At 46.7% G+C, this 20,424-nt stretch overlaps 1 protein-coding gene across 1 annotated transcript in view; it reads right to left on the reverse strand.

Moving 5' to 3' along the window:
* SRPX2 (sushi repeat containing protein X-linked 2) overlaps positions 1-20,424 on the reverse strand; it is a 79,292-nt gene that overhangs the window by 32,614 nt on the left and 26,254 nt on the right. The window lies entirely within an intron of this gene.

Here is a 20,424-nt window from a genome sequence, read left to right on the forward strand (position 1 = left end):
ATGAAAACTGCCGAGGTGGTGGTAGTGAGGGGCTGGGGGGGGCGACTGACAGGGCTGGGAAACTTAAACTGCGTTCCTCAGAATTTTGATGTCCTCCACCTAAACCCCTTACAGAGTTTTGCCACCCCAGGCACTGGCACAGGCTCAGTAGGTTTGTGCGGAAATCCAGGCCTGTGAAAGGCAGGAGCAGAAGGCACAGAAATACCGGTTTTGGAATGTGACTGCTGTTTTTTTCACCCCAGAAATCCTGAGGCAATGATAGGATTCAGCCTCAGTGCTTTTTTTTTCCAAAAAGAAGGCTGCCAGGACCCTGCTTGGGGCTGGGATAGGAAGGGGCAACCACATAGGGCCACGCTCTTGCAACTAGCCACAGAGCCTATGAAATGACAGCACCGCAAATATCACACCTGACCCTAGAACACCAATACACTCCCTATTGGGAAAGCTGACTGCTACTAATCACTACCCAGAACTACACACTAGCAGAAAACCTCACTTTGATCACACACAGACAAGAACATGGATAGACCCTCACCAAATACAGAATAAGTGACCATGAATTAGAAACAGAAGTATGCAGACAAAAAAATGAACTGGAAATCTCAAGAAGCAGGGCAGAGATATAGAAACAGAAATGCATTTCCTCCCGTACCATGTAAATTACAAAGGTCAGAGATGCTGCACATTCCCATTCCCAAAGCTAACATATTCAGATCACTAAACCAAAAGGAAAAACCTTTTCTTTGTCTGCCTTGGTTGTCTGGACATTCTGGACCCTAATATAACATCCCCCCCCCCCCCCCCCCCCCCCGCCACCCTCACACAATGACAAAATGACAATGGAGGCTGAGCAGCTACAACATTCACAAATGGACAATGATGGTGAATGGGTGGCCCCAACATAAGACCTCCTTCCCCCACACACAAAAGAACAATGACGGAGACTCGGGGGTGGTATCCTAACGTTTCCCCACCCTCCTCACACTACATTGTCATCTCCTTCTTCCCACTCTCCTCACCCCTGCTCAGTGTCTTCTCTTGCATTTACCTCCCTCCTTCCAGCAGGCGGGCTGAATCTCCTCTCTCTCTTTCCCCAGGGGCTCAGCAACCCTGCCCAGGCAGTCTCTCTTCCCCAAGTCCCTTTTCCAAGCAAAAGAGAGGACACGGGGAGAAGCGGGGAAGGCACAGGATGCACGATTTTTCTGGCACATGCCTCCTGAACAAAAAGCCCTTTTCAGCCTCATCTGCTTATAAGATGATAAACAACTCCATGCACTTGTTTCCTTGTTACTTTTAAGAACATAAGAAATTGCCAGGCTGGGTCAGACCAAGGGTCCATCAAGCCCAGCATCCTGTTTCCAACAGTGGCCAATCCAGGCTACAAGTACCTGGCAAGTACCCAAAAACTAAGTAGATCCCATACTACTGATACAATTAATAGCAGTGGCTGTTCTCCAAGTCAACTTAATTAATAGCAGGTAATGGACTTCTCCTCCAAGAACTTATCCAATCCTTTTTTAAACCCAGCTACACTAACTGCACTAACCACATCCTCTGGCAACAAATTCCAGAGCTTAATTGTGCATTGAGTGAAAAAGAATTTTCTCCGATTTGTATTACACATGCCACATGCTAACTTCAAGGAGGGTCCCTTAGTCCTTGTATTATCTAAAAGAGCAAATAACCAATTCACATTTACCTGTTCTAGACCTCTCATGATTTTAAAGATCTCTATCATATCCCCCCTCAGCCATCTCTTCTCCAAGCTGATCAGACCTAACCTCTTCAGTCTTTCATCAAAGGTGAGCCATTCCATCCCCTTTATCATTTTGGTCGTCCTTCTCTGTACTTTCTCCAGTGCAACTATATCTTTTTTGAGATGCGGCGACCAGAATTGTACACAGTATTCAAGGTGCGGTCTCACCATGGAGCAATACAGAGGCATTATGACATTTTCCGTTTTATTCACCATTCCCTTTCTAATAATTCCCAACATTCTGTTTGCTTTCTTGACTGCCGCAGCACACTGAACCAACAATTTCAATGTATTATCCACTATGATGCCTAGATCTTTTTCCTGGGTGGTAGTTCCTAATATGGAACCTAACATCATGTAACTACAGCAAGGGTTATTTTTCCCTATATGCATCACCTTGCACTTGTCAACATTAAATTTCAACTGCCATTTGGATGTCCAATCTTCCAGTCTCGCAAGGTCCTCCTACAATTTATCACAATCCTCTTGTGATTTAACTACTCTGAATATTTTTGTATCATCTGCAAATTTGATTACCTCACTCGTCATATTCCTTTCCAGATCATTTATAAATATATTGAAAAGCACTGGTACAAATCCCTGAAGCACTCCACTGTTTACCCTTTTCCACTGAGAAAATTGCCCATTTAATCCTACTCTCTGTTTCCTGTCTTTTAACCAGTTTGTAGCCCACGAAAGGACATTGCCTCCTATCCCATGACTTTTTAGTTTTCTTAGAAGCCTCTCATGAGGGACTTTGTCAAATGTTTTCTGAAAATCCAAATACACTACATCTACCGGTTCACCTTTATCCACATGTTTATTAACCCCTTCACAAAAGTGAAGCAGATTTGTTAGGCAAGATTTCCCTTGAGTAAATCCATGTTGACTGTGTTCCATTAAACCATGTCTTTCTAGATCAGTGATGGCCAACCTTTTGAGCTCAGTGTGTCAAAATTCATAAAAAAAACCAAGCATAACTCGGGTGGTGTGTCACTTCTAGAAAAATCCATAATTTTGTGATATTTGTAGCTCTAATCAATAACAAAAAGTTATAATTTTAATATCTACTGTATTTATTAATAAAGCAAAAACAAATAATTCTTTACCTTACCTGCTTAGTGACTTTTTTGTTGCTGAATTTCATTGGCTAAATCTTCAATTGAAGGTTGGTATTTCGTACACTTCAAGCCCAAGCAAGCATTACAAACTTCATCTGTCAGTCTGTTTCTTTTATTGGCTCCCATTCATTTTCTCACACTCCCTCCCCATCCCCCAGGCATGCACACATTCATTCTCACACACAGAGACCCCCAGGCAGGCACCCATGCATTCACACACATACACCCCCAGGCAGAGTCCCATTCATACACATGCACACACTAAAGGCAGACCCCCCTCTCTTTTGCCAGCAATCTCGGAACCTCTCTCATTCCTCTGCTGCCACTGTAACTGCTGCCACATGGCTATTGGGGAGGTGCCGATTGCTGCTACTGACACTGAAACCCATTCTGCTGCCTCCTCTGTGCAGGCCCCGTGGGCTTCCACTTTCCCCATGCTGATCTCGTACATTGTGAGATCCGTAGAGAAAGTGCTATTCTTGCACATTCCCAAAGATTACATGTGCCAATCACTAAAAAGTAATTTTTTTTTTTTTGCCTTTGCTGTCTGATCTTAGTTTTCTAATTGGTTGGTCACAGGCTTTTTTTTTCCACCTTCCCTTTCTTATTTTTTGCCAATTCCTTTTATATTGTCTTTTTTTCAGTTTCTTTTCTCTCCATCTTCCCTCAAACACACAGTCAGGTTCTCATTCTCACATGCATTTCTCTTTCTCACACACACACAGGCTCTCACTGGCACATGCTCTCTCTCATACAATCATTCATACACACAGGCTCTCACTGGCACATGCTCTCTCTCTCTCTCTCACAAACATACAGAGGCTCTCACATGCTGTCTCTGCAAACATTCAGGTCTTCACTCCCACACACAGTCTCTCAGCTCATCTCAAACACGCACACATGCACACTCTACAGACCCTCAGCCTCTCTCTCACCTCTGGGCCTCCTCTTCGCGGGTCGCCGCAGGATGGGCTCTGCAGCGACCCTGATCTTCACGGGCCGCGGCGGCCCTGCTACCGGGCCTCTTCCTCTTCTCGGGCTGCTGCGACTTGGAATTTGCAGCGGCCTGTAAACGCAAATGCTGCTCCTCTTCTGCACGCGCTGATGTTTCACATCCTTCCTGCCCACGCGGCTCCGGCAACGTTTACTTCCGGGGACGCACAGGCAGGAAGGAGGAGGAGCATCAGCGCGTTTAAATGCGATCTTTGTCTTGAGCCTCATCGCTGCGCCGCATGAGCCTCCCTGCGCCCGGGGGCATTGGTGGAGGGGTCCGGAGGGTAGGGGGATACTAAAAAAACAAATTTTAAAGGGTCGGCGCAGCTGAAAAAGAAAAGGCTCGGCACAGCCGATAAAAAAAAAAAAAATCCCGATAGTCCTTGAAACGCTGCGCGTGTCAGCAAAAACGTCTCGGCGTGTCACCTCTGACACGCGTGTCATAGGTTAGCTATCACTGTTCTAGATGCTCTGTGATTTTGATCTTTAGAATATTTTCCACTATTTTACCCAACACTGAAGTCAGGCTCACCGGTCTGTAGTTTCCTGGATCACCCCTGGAGCCCCTTTTAAATATTGGGGTTACATTGGCAATCCTCCAGTCTTCAGGTGCAATGGATGATTTTAATGATGTTTCAAATTTTAATTAATAGATCTGAAATTTCATTTTTTAGTTGCTTCAGAACCCTGGAGTGCATACCATCCGGTCCAGGTGATTTGCTACTCTTTAGTTTGTCCATCTGGCCTACTACATCTTCCAGGTTCACAGTGATTTGGTTCAGTTCATCTGACTCATCACTCTATCTCTGGAACCTGTATCTCCCCAAAATCCTCATTAGTAAACACAGAAGCAAAGAATTAGTTTAGTCTTTCTGTGGTGGCCTTATCTTCCCTAAAAGCCCTTTTAACCCCTCGGTCATCTAACAGCCTAACCAACTCCCTCCATTTTTCCTCCAGAGCAACTTTACAACCTAATGAAAATTCCCATTTTCCTGGTGTGACCCCCTAATAATCTAACACATTTCTCACACATCGATCAGAGTTGGCTTTAGCCTTGGTGGCACCCTGTGCCAGCTGGAAAATGGAGCCTTGTGCAGCCAGGGATGGATTCCCCAGAGATCCTAGGTAGGAAGAGGGGTTTGGATGGTTCCACCTTCTCCCTTTCAAAGTGTTGTGGTTGCGTTCTTTTGAAGCACTGTCCCTACCACCAGTCACATGGCCCTAAAAGAAATAGAAACTAGCATATTTTATTTCTATTACTTTTTAAGTTTTTGGGTTGTTTTTTTTTTGGGGGGGGGGGGGCAGAGCAGACCTGCGTTATGAAATTACTCCAGGGCTTCTTACCACCTTGATCTAACCTTGCCCATCTCACACTATTATTCTTTTTTCAGACTATAAGATCTTTGCGAATTGAAATTCCATTTCTACTGCCCAAGTACAACTCAGGTTAATCACTTATTGTATTTCTGTACTGACTTACCTATGGTTACATTGTTCAATACAGTGACAGTAAATTTAATTATATTTTGTTATGTAGGTAATGGATAAATATCGCAAAAAAAACCAGAATTAAATCTTTTCTTTATCTCAGATAGCCTTCTGTTGCCATAGCCCATAGGTTAAAGCCTTCTTAGGACACGATCTATTGCAAGGCCACTAGGTGGCACTGTTCTGTTTTAGGGGTTCAAGGATTATGTGTTGCTTGTTTTCTCTTCCATTCCTGTTTACTGATCCTTTTTGGAGGAGCTGCTATTCAATATAGGTCTCAAGCTGCAACAAGATGAAAAGCCCTCGTATACTAAATAAAGTCACGTTTCAGATTCTCTCTCTTGAGTATGTTGGAACAACTTGCCGTAGCTAGCCTTGGCCATAGGAGCCACTCCTGAAGGGTGAGCTGCCACCACCGCATGCAATTGTTGTTTATGGTAGGGTTGGTGGTGCAATCTTCTTGATGCTTTCTCTCACAAGTCACAAGAGAGTGCAAACGATTCCCCCCCGCCCCATTTCCTCTCTGCCAGTACCAGGACTGGGGAGGATGAACCGTGCCCTTCTGTAAAAGCGGCACTGTAGTCGAAGCAGGAGAAGCAAAGACAGTCAACGCGGGGCCTGTCTCTGAGCCAGCGAGTGCTCAGGCCCTGCAGTGGCATTGCCCCCGCATGGGTTTCCTCGGTAACAGGAAACCCGTTGGAAGAAGGGAGTGGGACTGCGACGGGACCTGAGAGCACGCCCTTTGAGAGAGAGGCCCCGTGCTTACTATCTTTTTTTTTCTCTCTCCGAGAGGAGCATGGGAGGTGAGACGGGTGACTGCCGGTGCCTCCTCCGCTCCGGAGTGATGTCACGTTGCAGCGCTGGCACGGGAACCCGAACAAAAAAGGTTCCTGCGCCACGGGGTTCCTAGACGGCTCAGCAATGTAGCCAGAACCAGGAATGGCATGGCGAGGAGGAGCCAGTGCCTGGAACTGCCAGCAGTGCAGAGGTGGATAGGTGGGGAAAAGAGAAAGAAGACTGCTGAAGCTGAGGGAAAGGAAGAGAGGGGGGGGGGGGGGGTGGTTGCGGGGGCTAGGGGAGAAAAGGAGAGAGAGGGCTGCTGGTGAGGGGAGAGAGGATATTGCATCAGCACCGATGCTGGTACACAGGTGTGTAAGGGGGGGGGGCGGCCGTTGAAGTGGTGGAGGGAAGCAAACTAAAGATTGCCTAGGGCACCTAATCCCCCTTGCCTCAGCCGCCCTGGGTGCATGTCCCCTGCACCCATACTGTCATGGCCATGGACAGACTAGGTATATGGGGGGGAAACAACCTCAGGTAGTTATGCTGTGTTGTTGGCAGGTTGATGCCGCACTCTTTCACATGGTTATGGGTGGCGAATTGCCCGGCTATGGCTCTGGGAGTGCACCTTTCTGGTTAGGCTGGGAGTAAGTGATGGAACATTAGATCACAGAGAAGCACTGAAGCTTAGGGCTGAAAGAAAAGAAGATCTGGTGAGCGAAAGGGCCCCAAAACACCAGGACAACGAGAGCTCTCTGCCGGCAAAGTCCCAAGAGATGCAGGACTGAATGCCATTCTTAGAAAAAGGAGGACTACCAAATGTCTATAAATAAGTGACCTACAGCCTGAAACCCCCCCAACTGAGGGCTGCTGTATCCGGGTCAAGGCTTTGATCTATTAATGGAGTAATTTGATGGTTTTCAGGGTGGAGGGCACATTATAATGAGCTCTTCTTTTAACACATGTAGAGAATAGTTCACACCAGCCCTGAGCAGGGGCCTATAGATTTAAAAAACAAGGACCTTAGCCATGTTTTTAAAAAATGTATACCTTTTTGTTTCACAAAAATGTAAAAAATAAATATATTTTATAAGCAAATCAATGCAGGCAACAGTCGCTGGCCAGTAGCAGTAGCTTGCTTATGGGGATGGCTTGCGGGAATGACGGCTACTACCTGGAGATTAATACCCTTTTTCAATAAACATACTCACGGTTAATGCGACTCCAACATCGCTGTATGCTTCAATGGCAAGAGGAAACGTGGAAAAAGAATTGCATTTACAAAAAAGCGGGGGAGTAGCTTGTTTGTTGCGGCGGTTACTACCCAAACCAAATAAGCCTGATACTTCACTTGGAATACATATCCAGTGCAGCTCTCTGCTTCAACAGCAGGGGGAATGAAGAAAAGAGGATTTATATTCAGACAACAACCAACAAGGACTGAATTACATAGTCTGGTTAAACAAATAAGCGTGGGAGTAGCTTGCTTGTTAAGGCGGTTACTACCCTGAATCAATTAAGCCTGATACTTCACTTGGAATACATATCCAGTGCAGCTCACTGCTTCAACGGCACTGGGGGAATGAAGAAGAGACTATTTATATTCCGACAACAACCAACAAGGACTGAATTACATAGTCTGGTTAAACAAATAAGCGTGGGAGTAGCTTGCTTATTGCGGCGGTTACTACCCCTAACCAATTAAGCTAGATACTTCACTTAGATGCAGCTCCAGCACTGCTCCCTACACCAATGGCAGGGGTGGAAGGTAAATAGAACCAAAAAGTTACTAATAAGGGCCAAGAGTAACAGATAAGTATGAGAAAAAAATAAGTGTGAAAGCTTGCTGGGCAGACTGGATGGGCCGTTTGGTCTTCTTCTGCCGTTATTTCTATGTTTCTATGAGTGGATGCACCAGGCTCCTAGAGGTCCCAGAATGGATTTGAGTGGATCTGGCTCTTGCTGAAGGCCAGAGTGCACCTGACTTCTGCTGAAGATTGCAGAGCGGTTTCCACTGCAAGGGCTTTCAACTTTCAAGCATATCTCAGTGTTTGCTCTGGGACTGTCTAGAACAGATTGATGTTAAACGCTGTGGTTCACTGTAAGGAGTTACCATGAAAATAAAGGATTTGTGAATGTTATTCATGACCAATGAAAGATTTATTTGTGCTTTGGTGGATGTATTTAATACTGTCTAGAACAGAGACATTTTCAGGTGACTGTACCACTTTACACTATTCTCAAACAAATCAGCACTAGCCACTAGGCTGTGAGTGGTATCCAATCGAGCTCCTATAAACTGTAGAATTTGTGTTGGGGTTAAAATCGACTTTGGTAGTTGACTAATCCCAATTGGTCCAAGCTCTTGGTCAATTGACCTAGTTGCGTTAAGAGTAACGAGGGATTCGATGCCACTAGAAGCCAGTTGTCGAGGTATGGAAAAATCCTCATGCCCCTCTGCCGGAGGGACGCCACCACCACTGCCATGCATTTTGTGATAACTCTTGGGGCCGACGCTAGGCCAAAAGGAAGAACCGTATATTGGTAAATGTTTGTTCTGGAATTGGAAAGACAGGTAATGCCTTGAGGATGGGTGGATAGGGATGTGCGTGTAAGCATCCTTCAAATCTATTGAGCACATTCAATCGTTGGGTTGGAGGAGTGGTAGTATTGATTTTAATGATACCATCTTGAATTTTTCCTTTACTAGATACCTGTTCAATTCCCAGAGGTCTAGGATTGGTCATAGGCCACTGGACTTCTTGGGAATTAGAAAGTATGAAGAATAGAACCCCTTGTTGCGGGCCAATAGGGGGATTGAATGAATGGCCCGTTGTTGAAGTAACGACGCTATTTCTGTCGCCAACTGGAGTTGGTGTAGTTTGGGACCCCCTGTTGCCAGAGTGGAGCGGGGGTTTTTTCAAGAAATGGAGTTGATACCCATTCTGTATTATGTCCAGAACCCAACAATCGGAGGTGAGGGTTTTTCACCTTGTCAAACATGCTGTTAGTCTTCCTGGTGGAGTGAGCTGTGGTGATGGCGACTGAATCTCTAAAAAGACTGAGATGGTTTGGTTGGAGCTGCAGGTTATTGGCTCTGGTTCCAATTGGAACTAGGGCATCCTCTTCCCCTGTGAGATTGTTGCGGCTGATAAGAGGGAAGCCGATAGGAGGAGTAGGGTCTGAAGGGCCTACGTGGATATGCTTGTCTATGCCCTCCCGTGAAGGAGCATTGCGGTGTGGCATATGCTGGGGGGACAGTCAAAGATTGTACAGTCACGGATTGTTCCTTCAAATTTGCTACCATCTCCTGAAAATGAGGTCCAAATAAATTGTCCCCTTTACATGGTAAATTTGCTAGTTTGGTGTGGACGTCCTCTCAGATCGTGCTCGCTCTCAGCCACGCCATTCGACGAGCCGCTATGGCTGTTGCGGACGACCTGGGTTGCAGTTTCAAAGGGCCTCATACACATCCTGAGTAGGTGCCCAACATCCCCTCCTCAATATCTTGGATCGGTTGGATGTGGTTGGTCAGATAGTTCTGATGTAAACAGCTGACCTTTTATCGCTTGCACGCATTCGTACAAATATTGCATGATCTAAAATTGGTGTGATGAATGCGTGCTGATAACATGCCAATTGGAATGTTTTCTTTGCGAATTAACTCCAGTGAGCGATGGTCTCCTTCCTGGGGGTGCAGAGGCATGTAGTTTTATTTCTTAGCATGGCCGATTTCCACCACGATGGAAGTGGTGTGGAAGCTGTGATAATGAGCAATAGGGCAACTGTTTCATGCAAAACTTTAAGTCCTCCTTGCAGGATTCTGGAGCCCCAGTGTACGGGGTTTCCTACGATTTTTCCAAGATGGCATATCTACGACCTTGTGAGAGGGCAAGGAAGTAGGCTCTGCTGGTAAGTCAAATATCTTTAGAAGGTCTAAAATTTCAGCCCTTGGGTCCGGTACTTTTTGAACGTCCAAGTGGAGGATAGAGCCTACCTTTTCCAGAAATTTGGAGTAGGACAAGTCCTCCGGTGGTGAGTATGGCTCTGGAGGATCTTCTGGTGCGTTGGAAGGATATCCCATTGATGTTTCCGGGGACGAATAAGGTGAGCCTGGTTGAACAGGAGAAGAAAGTACCGGAACAGGGAGTTTTGGACTGGATGGTGGGTAATCGGAATGGGTTCTGGGGTTGGCTCCCTTGATGATGGAGTGGAATGTGGAGGAAGGAGGGAGGGTGAATGTACTTTGCAATGTTTGAAAGAATCCTGATAGCGCTTCTGATAATTGGGAGAAGGCTTGTTGTGTTTTGGATGGCATTCGAGGCTTTGTTACCCCTTGTCCGTGTCTTGGGGAGATTGCCGCACACAAGATGTCCGAGTTATCTCTACCCACTGGATTTTTTGTGGGCGTAAGTCTTCGACTATCTTTCGTTTTTTGATTAATGGTTCTTGTAGAACCTGGGCCCTTTCCTAGTGTTTGGAGATGGATGATAAATCCGAGTATACTTGTGATTCCGGAGAAGCTGAGGAGGACTGAGAAGGAACATCTATCAGTTCATCGTCGGATGTTGGTCGATGACCTGGGGTATGTTCCTCCATCGTTGACGTAGAAGGCTTGGAAATTTGAGGGCTAGGTGTGGGCGAACTCTGCTGTCTTGGAATCTTAGTTTTAGACAGAGAACCTAGTTCATGTTCTCTTGAACGAGGTCTTTTGCTTTTTTGTGGTAGACTGGTCCCAATCCCCGATTTTGACTCAAACTCTTGAGTTTTCGCTTTAAGAGTCAAATGCTTCGGTTTGTCAGAACCGTCCGTCGGGCTGGATGTTGAGTGCATTGATGATGTAGGTGGATGCGTCGACGACGCTTACTTATGTGCCTTCTCGGCGCCATGTTTTGCTTTTGGCATCGATCCTATGCTGAGCAGTGAGTGTGGCTTCGGTTTTGCGCCGTGCATTGAAAGCTGCTTCGAACCCACGCCGTGCTTCGATGTGTGTGCCAGTCCCTTGCCGTGTGCCGGTCTCGCACCGTGCATCGATGGTGGTATCAATTTTATGCCGTGCTTCGATGGCGGAATTGATTCGACGCCATGCTTCTTCTTCTGCATCGGGTGAGTTGGGGCCGACACAGGCGACTGCTTCCGCGTCAACGAATGAGGCTTTGATCTCGGCGCATCCGGCGCTTCTGATTGACTGTGGCTCCATGCCAGCTCATCTGCTCCAGTTTTCTTTCCCGATTGCTGGTAGGAGCTGTGGCTAGACCCCAATCAGTCCCGATGGGGTTTAGGTTCTGTTCTATGGGGTTCTCGACCCCTGTGAGCCTTCTCATCGTCTCCTCCAGGCCTGGAGGATGGCAAATCCATTGACGAGGCCCTCCTTACCTTTAGGCTTCAAGGTTTCAATGGGCCTGGTGAGGAGTGAGCCTCCGATGGAGGGGCATATGAGCCTGCAGCTCGAAGTTTAAGATCTTCAATCTTCTGCGCTCTTTGCCTCTGGGCCCTGGGTGACATGCGGCCGCAATGCTCGCATTCACTCTGATTGTGATCGGGGCCCAGACACTGGTAGCATCGATCATGTCCATCGGTTATGGACATGATGTTGCCACAGTGACATGGCTTAAAGCCGGATGGCCTCGGGGCCGATTTCTTAGACATCAAAGTTTTTCTAACTTTCACTCAGTCGAGGAGAAAGAAGCTTCGCGTGCGATCCCGCACACGGAAAGAAACAGACTGAGGAGAGATCTATTTCCTGCGCGGGAACTCACGCGCAACTGAACAGAGCAAAGCCGGGCCCTGATTGACAGTTCCCATGACAGCATGGCTAATTCAGCCCTGCTATCAACGGGAAAACTGGAAAACTATTGAAAGGAGAATTTTTTCTGAAATAGCTGGACTTAATTACTCAGATGTCTACACGAAGGGCCTCCTGCTGCACTGATGGAGAGTCACCGGGCTATGGGAATCCTCGTGTGGGTGGAATAATGGTCTCAGAGGAGCAGAGGGATGACAACAGTTTTGCCATGTTCAGGGGAGAGGAGTCGGATGTTACAGGGGGGTTGCGGTGAACACTTGGCAGTAATAAAGGTCGCAGAATGTTCCACAAGGTTTAAAAACAATAGGGCAGACTCTTGCTGCCTTTAAATTGTTACGTCAAGGCTTCTAGGTCTGAATGTGTCATGCATAACGGTGTCTGCAGTTTATTGAAACAAAAGTGCTTCACCAAAGAAATAAATAAAACAGGGCAAAAATGGGAAATTGCTCCAGAAATAAACCAAAAAAAGGGAAGAAACGGGCAAATGGCAATTATGAACATCGTTCCTAGTCCTGCTCCTGCAGCAGCACCCCCCCCCCTTTCACTCCCCAAAGCACAGTTGGGAAGTTCCAGCCACTGCTGGTTACAATCAAGGATGCAGAGAAGGGACTGACGGATGGCATTCCAGAGGAATAAAATCACATTTCCCCGCTACACGCATTCCATCAAAATGTTTCCCCTCTCTCTCTCCCTGTTATTATTCTTTTACAACTGTAGTCTCCAACAGGAGATACATGACTGGGTTTCCTATACAGTGCATATAGTAGGAATGCCAGATGTTTCCACTGGATTGGATGAACACTTCATGTCTCTTCACCCACAAGACGTCCCCAGAGCAGAGCATACGTGAAAGAAACGGCCGCCTTCAAGGAAATACGCAGTCCGGACTTCTGCATTTTGCTCTGAGAGCTGAGAGGGTGACCTCCTTCCCTGGCATAAGCGTGAATGAATGAAACAGACAGGACGCTGCTGTGGGGCTGGTTCTGGGCACACGCACATGAATTCATGAATGAATAAGAGGACAGCACCTTTCTGTTGTGCTCCTCCTGGGATAGGATGAGTCCTGGAGATCCGAGACTGGAAAAAAGGTGAAAAATGAAGTTTCTTTCACCCCAAACCTTTTGTTTCTTTTTATTTTAAGCAAGTCTTATTAAATAAAAAAGTGCTTAGAATTTCACTTTGTCCATCCATCCATCTGCGACATTGAGGCCTCAGGTAGGGAACAGCGGTGGGCAGGCGGACAAAGCATAAATGTAAGTGCTTGGAGCAGTGGGGCAAGCTAAAGAGAAAGAAAGAGCGTGGCTGGTGGAGATCCCCAGGATCTACTGGCTGAATACCTAGAGGGCCATGGCTGCCATGTGCGTCTGACCCCCTTCTGCTACTGCCAGTGCCTGACCCCACCCGTCTCCTCCAGGGTCCTGACCGCGCGCTGTCTGCAGTGCCGTTAACAGAGGTTGGAGAGAGAGAGAGAGAGACAAAGAGCCTAAGGGAACACAGCAGAGAGAAGGGGGGGGGGGGAGAGGAAGGAAACAACCAGTGGGGGAGAGTAAGGGAGAGTGAATGGGGAAGTGTGATGGAGGAGAGCAAGTGAGAGAGCGAGGGAGAGGAAGCATGGGGAAGAAGAGTGGGGAGGAGAGGAGAATATAGGTGTGATGGGGAAGATTGTGGGGAAGAGGAGAGAGTGGATGAGACAATGGTGCAGAGGAGGGCTTGGATTCATTAGGAGCTGGGAAACCTTTTTCGGAAAAAGCATCTATTCTGGCAGGACGGGCTCCACCTTAATCAAAATGGCACTGGTGCTAACATTAAAAAGGAGGATAGAGCAGCTTTTAAACTAGGTCAGGGGGGGAGCCGACAGTCACTCGTGGTTCGGCGCAGGACATCCACAAAGAATATCATTAAAAAAGGGAAATTAGGGTGTTCTGAGAGTGATGATATGGAAAAAGATGATTCCAAATTTCCCTGACTCAAATTCTAGTAAGTGGGTTGTGAAAAAGAACAGAAAAATATATTTAGGTGTCTGTATGCAAGTTCCAGAAGTCTAAAAAAAATAACAATAAGACTGATGGCACTAGATGAGGATATTGCCATAAGGCTTCCATAGAGTCAAAGAGAATGCAAGTCTGCAGGCAATAACCGTACCTTAGAAATTCCATGCATGTCAGGGACGACTACAGCAGTGGTGCTTTACTACCATCCATCCAACCAAGATGGTGCAAAAGCGGGTGAAATATTAGCAGAGACTAGACAGGCCACTAAGCATGGGAACACAATAATAATGGAGGTTTCAATTACCATGATACTGATTGGGTGAATGTTTCGTCAGGGCATATCAGAGAGTTTACATTTCTAGATACTATAATGGCTGATTCATGAAGCACATGTTCCTAGAACAGACGAGATGGGGGACTAATTTAGATCTAATTCTCACTGGAATGCAGGATATGCCTGGTACAAGGGGTTAGAATGGTGGAGCCGCTTGGCAATAGTGATCATAATACATTATTTGAGAAAATCACTGGAGGAGAAACAATAAATAAAACTACTGCAATATCATATAACTTTAAAAAGGGAAACTATAATAAGATGAGGAAACTAGTTAGAAGGAAACTAAAAGGAGCAGTTGCAAGGGTTAGACTTTGCATGAGGTCTGAAGTCAGTTTAAAAACACCATCATAGAAGCTCAGATAAAATGTATTCCAGAAATCTCATGAGAACAAGTGTCTGCCTGCTGTAAAAGAGGCTATCAAAAAGGTATCGTTTAAAAAATGGAAAGCAGAACCTAATGAAGAAAATAGGAAAGCACATAAGCAATGGCAATTAGGTGTAAAACATTAATAGAGCAGGCCAAGAGAGAATTTGAGAAGAGGCTTGCCAAAGAGACAAAAGCTATAATAAAATCTCGTTCAAGTATATTAAAAATAAGAAAACTGCAAGGAAGTTGGGCCATTAGATGACTAGGAGAAAAATGGGGTGCTCAGGGAGGATAAGGCCATATTGTAAAAATTACATTTTCTTTGCTTCAGTCTTTACCGAAGAGATGCTCATATCTGAACCATTCTTTGTACATGACGTTTCAGAGGAATTGAATCAAATCAGTGTGAATCTGGAAGAAGTGCTTGAGCAAACTGACAAACTAAAGAGTAGCAAATCTCTAGGACCTGATGGTATTCACCCAAGAGTTCTAAAGGAACTCAAAACATGAAATTGCAGGACTATTACTTGTAATTGCAGAACTACTACCATTCAAATCTACCTTTGTACCTGAGGACTGGAGGGTAGCAAATGTAACATTAATTTTCAAGAAGGGCTCCAGGGATGACCCAAATAACTTTATCTTCTCCTTTGGGGTTTTCTTTACAGTACCCGCTGGGTTTATGGCTGGCTACTTCCTCCACATCTCTAAACTGTTTCTGGCTGTGCATAATGCTAATCCCATTACAACCAAATCAGCTGAGCAGACTGGATGGGACAATTGGTCCTACTAGATCTAGGGGACACATAATGAAAGTAGCAGAATTAAAACAAATTGGAGAAAGCATTTTTTTTGCTCTATACCTTACTAAGTTGTAGAATTTGTTACTGGAGGATGTGGTCAAAGCATCTAGTATAGGGAAGTTTAAGAGAGAGTTGGACAAGATCCTGGAAGAAAGGTCCATAAACAATTATTAGCCAGGTGGGCTGGTGGAAATCCACAGCTTATCCCTGGGAGTCAGCAACATACAACTAGACTTACTCTTTGGAACTTGTCAGGTAGTTGTGACCCAGAATGGCTACTGTCGGAGATAGGATTCTGGGCTCAATGGACTTTTGGTCTGACCCAGCTTGGCATTTCTTAAGTTCTTATGGGTGAAAGAGTATGAGAGAGAGAGAGACATCCTAAGATGCCCCCCTCCTCCGCTCATAGTCCTGTCTCCACCCCACGTACAGATACACCTCACTCACCCCTGCCCCTACAACTACCTTTCCACACACATAGCCAGCCACCCACCCACCCAGGAACCACAGCATGATATGGACATGCAAGTCAAGGAGTTATAAAACACATGCTTTTACATTGCCATGCAACTCTGGACTTGTTTCTTGTTCTTTTCACATTAGGCGCAAGTGTTATATAAACATAAAATCATTAAAAAATATATTTATATATATGGAGAGATAAATACAGATGTCACGAACCATGTCCTCATCTCATCCCTCATGATAACAAGAGTCTCAGGCTGGACAATAACAGAGCAAGGATTCTTTAATCAGCCACGCCTGAGGTCTGTAAGCCTGCTCACAGCCTCCTACGCCTTTGTCATCAGCTGCAAATTACAGGCCAAGAAGGAAGTAGGCTGGTAAAATGACAGTCTGGCAGAGTGTGCTGTCGCCTTTTTAGGCAGTGCGCCAGTGAGCACCCTGGGCTGGGACTTGCAACCTCGCTCCTTTCAGACCCTGCTGGGGCTCTGCCTTCTGTTAATGCCCCTATGCAGGGCCTAGAACGATAACAGCGTGGATTTATACAGCACTGTAGTGAGAGAAATGTTGCAAAGTCCAGTTCAAGTGGAAAAATGGCACGCACTATTTTCTCCTTTAGCGTGTGAAGCGGACTTTGCAGAGTTTTTTTCACCTTTGCAAATAGTAAAACTTTCACACATGCTTTAGTGCTTGCAAAATTTTCTTTCAATTTATTGTTACTGAGTTGCTGCCTTTTCCCAACGCAGCTGAAGGCCGCCGACATCCCTGCTGCCTTTCCGCGGCAGGGAGCCACTGAGACTGCTGCTCCTTCGCAGCCCGAATCGCCGTGCTGCCAGGACCCACCTCATGCGGCATGTGCCGACAAGTCTGATTCTTCGCGGCCTAGTGCCACCGCTACAGACGCCTCTGACTTTGCCCTGAGTGGCAAGGGAAGCCGCTGCCACCCCGATGTCATCTTGCGGCCTGCTCCGTCTGCTTCTGTGCGGCAGGGATGCCGCTGTCCAGGGTCCTGCTTCTCTCCAGGGCCCTCTTCTAGGCGCCGGCACACGCCTCTTCAGTCCATTTAAAAGGGCCAAAGGCGGGAAAAGCCTGCGGCCCCATCGGAAGTCTTCAGTCTCTTCATTTCCTGTTTCAGCCCTATAAAAGGGCTTCTCTTTAGTCACTCAGAGCCTTCAGATCGGGTTCCACAGTTGTCTGTGCTCTGTTACCGGTCCAGGTCCTCCGTGGTCTTCATCTGTGTAGATGGCTTCGTGTTCAGTGTTCTCCATGTTCTTGGCCTCCTCATCCTGATCTTCCTGGTCTTGTCCTCCGTCGGAGCTCCTTCGTCGCTTGTTCCATGTCCAGATGTTACAAGTCCTGATGTTCTGAATCCAGTCCTGATGTCCCTGATGTTTCGTGATCCATTCCTGATGTTCCATGATCCAGTCCTGATGTTCCGTGATCCAGCCCTGTTGTCCTGTACCTCTGGTTCCTCATCGCCACCTTTCCTGGCGTGTCATTGTCATGGTCCGTGATCAGCCCCACGGGCGGGCTGTGTAGGGTGCCTCATGGCACTAGGCCTGCCTTCTCGCCTGCAGCACAAGTCTCCAGAGGGTCATCCTTGCCTGAAGCCAAGTCCTGTCTTGGTCCTGTGTCCTGAATCATCCTGGCCCTCGGATTCCCTTGTGTTTGCTTTGTCCATGTCTAAGACTCTGTTTGAACCTGTTCCGCTCCAGCGTGGTCCACGATTAGTCATGGACGGGCTGTGTAGGGCACGCACCAGTGCAGGCCTCTGCTGAATTTTCGCCATGTTCCGGCTTCAATGTCCACATCGTTGTCTGGAGTCTGCCCCGCATCCATCGCGGTCCGCGACCAGCCCCGCGGTTGGGCTGTGTAGGGCACGCTGCGTCGCAGCCTCAACCTAGTACTTGATCCTGAGTCCTCGTCTTCAGTACCTTGATCCTGAGTCCTTGTCTACAGTACCTTGATCCTGAACCTTCGTCTGCCCCTGGCCACCGTCTGGCCTGCCGCTTCTTGCCGTTACCCAGCGGCAGGTCCGAAAGGGCTTGGAATGGTCGGAGGACCATTCAAAGACCACCATTGTGTTGTTGGTCTTCCTGAAGCGTGGAGGTCCGGTGGAGGGTCAGTACTTACAGTCTTCCTTGTTTTCGTTCCAGTCTTGTTCCGCTCCGCCCGTGCTTGCATCAGCTCACCTCTCGCTGTGCTCTCAGGGCTCCTCCCTGAGTGGCGTGGCGATCCAAGGGCTCACATCTCCTGTCAGAAGCGACCGTGCCCCCACGCTCGCAACAGTATCCGAAGGCCTCCGTGCCTGCAACACTCATTGACTATTAAAGCATGGGAAAAGTAAATGTAAAATTAGTTTCACAATGTATTTATTTTTACAAAGTTTCTTGTAGAAAAAGTAAATGCAACATTTTTCTACTAGGCTTATTTGCAAATAAGTCCTGGTCGAAAAATAGCGTGCACAAAATAATGCACCATGCACAAAATTCGGCACACCTTAATGCATCGGCCCAATGTATCTTCCCCACAGATGCAACCCTACCACACATTATCGGTTACAGTGCTTCCAAAATATGCACGCAGCCATCTCCAGGATGAATGATCAGCTGCACATTTCTGGCATAGGCTGGCCCGGGACAGCATGGCAGCTTCCAAGGAGAGAGGGGAGAAGGGCCAGTGTTAAGCGGATTGACACAAGAAGAGGAGATGATTTGACCAGGGTCACACAGAGTCAGCAGCAGAGGGAAGATCCAGACTCACATCTGGGCTGGGACTGCTAGATTACACATGCACGCACCGTTTGAAGCTAGGGGCCAGCGGTGGGGGTGGGGGACAGCCAGTGAAAATGACAGTGAATCTTGAGTGAAACTGCACGGAAAAGCAAGGGGCTAGTGGCACACTGTACAAGAGATTGCCTCAAAGAGCAGTGTTATTTATTTATTTAACAGTTTTATATACCGACAGTCGTTGTGACCATCCCATCGGTTTACATTTAACATAATGCAGCAAGAGGCTTTACAATGAAACAATTTGTATGGGAAAACAGAGTGTAAAAGCTAACACGGAGAAACTGGGAAACATGAGGGGGAGGATTTAAACAACAAACGATAACCTGAACAACATTATTTACAGGTGTAGAAGTCAATATGCATTTAAAATCAAGAAGGGAGCAGGAGTTATTTAAATAAATGATAACCTGAATACATTATTTACAACCATAGAGGTCAATATTAGTTGGGGGATCTTCAAAAAGGCAACTTCCCTGTTTCTTCTGCTTTTTTAAATTCTTCCATCATCATTTGGTTTTAACATTTTAGTCTTCTTTTATGTTCAGACTTTTTAAGGAATAAATTGTGTGCACCTTTTATTACAGCCAGCCCCCTCTCTCACAATGTTTAGACGGCTCCTTGCCCCAGTTCTCTCTACAGCTGTTCATGCTGTAGTCATACCTCATATGTGCCAGTATGATGACTTGGGTCCTCCTTTTTTTTTTCTTTTTTTTAATAAAAATGACAGGTTGGAGGTACCTTATAGACTAACAGGCTTACTGAGAACTATTCCATTTCGTCCTATGCATGTGATGGCAGATAACAACCAATGGTCCCAGCCAGTCTGCCCAGTTTATTTGGTTATGACGGGGTTGGCACCCTGCACAGCTGGAAACAGTTTAGAGATACGGAGGAAGGAGCTTGCCAGAAACACAGTGGGTACTGCCAAGAAAGCCCCAGAGGAGAAGATAAAGGTGATAAAAGAAGCAGTGTCACTTTAAGAAAGCATGGGGGTGGAGAAAAAGAGGTAGCTGGGAACTGTAATCCAAAGGAGACGCGACCTAAATCCAGGCAGCAGACAGAACCTGACAGAAGGGAGATGTAACTCTAATTAGTGAGTCCAAGTGAAGCTAATCAAGGGCTTATTTATAGAGTAAAGGCTCTCTTTGGAAAAAGCTGCCAGGAAGGCAGGAGCCCAACTGGGCAGGCCAGGATAAGCCAAGGGCTACCACTAGGTAGGGAGAGCACTGTAAGAAGGCTGTGGGAGCCTGCTGGCAGAGAGCGGTAGAAAGGATATTTGCTTTGCTGCTCTTTACTGAAATGCATGCTGCCCATGTCTGGAATTACTCTGCTTCCTCAGAGGTGCTGAACCATATTGTGGTCTATGAAGTACCAGACACTGAAAGAAAACAAAGCCACAGATCCCCTATAAGTTGTTTGGCTGCACTAAGGTTAAAGTGAAGCTTGGCTGCGTGGAGGATATCACTCCACATCTAAGTCAGTTTTTAATCACACTTCCCTTTGGTTTTCTACCGTCCCGGGAGGTGGCCACACAACCTTCCATGCTTAATCCAGCACCCAGGTCCTCAGAGTCAGCTCTAGGGTAAACGGTGTCCTGGTTGAACGTTTTCAATGAAGCCGCCACACCCTCCTCTCCACATACATTCTCCCTCCCCTTCCCTCTCTCCCTCCAGGTATTCCCCCTCCAGGCATTCTCCCTCCCCTTCCCCCTCTCCCTCCCGGCATTCTCCC

Source organism: Rhinatrema bivittatum, chromosome 6, assembly GCF_901001135.1.
Source record: "Rhinatrema bivittatum chromosome 6, aRhiBiv1.1, whole genome shotgun sequence".
Lineage (NCBI taxonomy): Eukaryota > Metazoa > Chordata > Amphibia > Gymnophiona > Rhinatrematidae > Rhinatrema > Rhinatrema bivittatum.